The sequence below is a fragment of the Primulina eburnea genome, chromosome 17, assembly GCF_022965805.1.
Source record: "Primulina eburnea isolate SZY01 chromosome 17, ASM2296580v1, whole genome shotgun sequence".
Taxonomy (NCBI): Eukaryota; Viridiplantae; Streptophyta; class Magnoliopsida; order Lamiales; family Gesneriaceae; genus Primulina; species Primulina eburnea.
In genome coordinates, this window is record NC_133117.1 from 27,966,309 (window position 1) to 27,967,651 (window position 1,343).

General features: G+C 33.0%; 1 non-coding gene across 1 annotated transcript; it reads right to left on the reverse strand.

Moving 5' to 3' along the window:
* Positions 1–328: 328 nt before the first annotated feature.
* Positions 329–411, reverse strand: LOC140818923 (small nucleolar RNA U31b). Its single transcript, XR_012115151.1, has one exon. It is a non-coding gene; the product is annotated as a small nucleolar RNA U31b (small nucleolar RNA).
* Between the last annotated feature and the right edge of the window lie 932 nt (positions 412–1,343).

A 1,343-nucleotide genomic window follows, 5' to 3' on the forward strand; every position in this document is an offset into this window, starting at 1 on the left:
CAAATAATAGTAATCTCAATATAAAAATAAAAAAATACTGTTAACGTCATCATTGACTACATGAACAGAGTCCATGAATGATAAATAAAAAACACGAAATTTAAATTCAAGAAAATGCATGATATCAAATCTTGAGATGAGCAAGCGAGATCATATGTGGTAGTGCATGTTTTGTAGATCATCATTCAAATTACAGAATAGGTGGATAAATATCATCACCTTCCTCGGGAGACACAATCTAACAAATCTAACAAAGAGGAATGATGATACTTTAATAATCAGTACAAAAGGTGATGATAGTGCATTTGTAAACAAATCTAACAAAGAGGAATCAGATAATGTAAATCTCCACATTACAAATATGATTCGGTGACTTAAACCTGGGGCGACAAATGCACTATCATCACCTTCCTCGGGGGACACAATCAGGAGAACTAAACGATTTCCAAACAAAAAAACGAAAGATCAAAAATCGAAACCTTGAAAGGAACGAATCGGTCGCTCTGTGGCTTCTTGAATTTCTTGACACCCTAGACGAAGAGAAATCGGGAAAATAAAATGAAAGGGGGGAAATGAAAGTTTTATTTATAATTATATTAATAATTAAAAATAATTTAACAATTATATTAATAATTAAAAATAATATAAAATTTAATAATTTTTTCTCGGGTCGGGACGGGAATCCCGCCGGGAGGAGATTATACACCCTACCCTTCTCCCGAAATAAATCGGGACGGGAAAAATCTCGAACCTGCGGGTCGGGAAATAAGCGGGTCGGGAATTTTGCGGGAAGGGAATGGGATGGGAATCTGGTAGGGTTGGGAATTTCGGGTTTTTTGCCAGCACTACTTAAATCCAACTATGTAGAGCATGCATCCTAAATAAATTCTCATAATTAATCTTACATTTCCAGAGATACTTAAAATCCTCAAATTGTACATTCATAATCCTAAAGATTGTCGTAGTATTCGAATCGCTATTGCTTATATGAAATCCTCAAAAATTTACTCGACTAGCAACCAAGAACTATCAATAATTTCTTAGAAATTCTACAAGTCTCAAAAGCATTCATAATTTTCAAGATTAACTTATAACCCATAAGGAGGACATCAACACTACTGACCTAAAAATTAATATAGTCAAATCATTTTCAACCTCTCCTAAAGCCCAAAATTCGAATTCTTAGACATGTCCAATTCCAAACGTACCCAACATTCATAATTCCATAAGTTATTTTTAAATTTAAATAAACACTGAACAATTAAAATCTGAACGTAAAATATTTCAGGGAAACATGCTGTTTAAAATAATTCATGCTTTAAATAAAATGCGTAAATGTAACC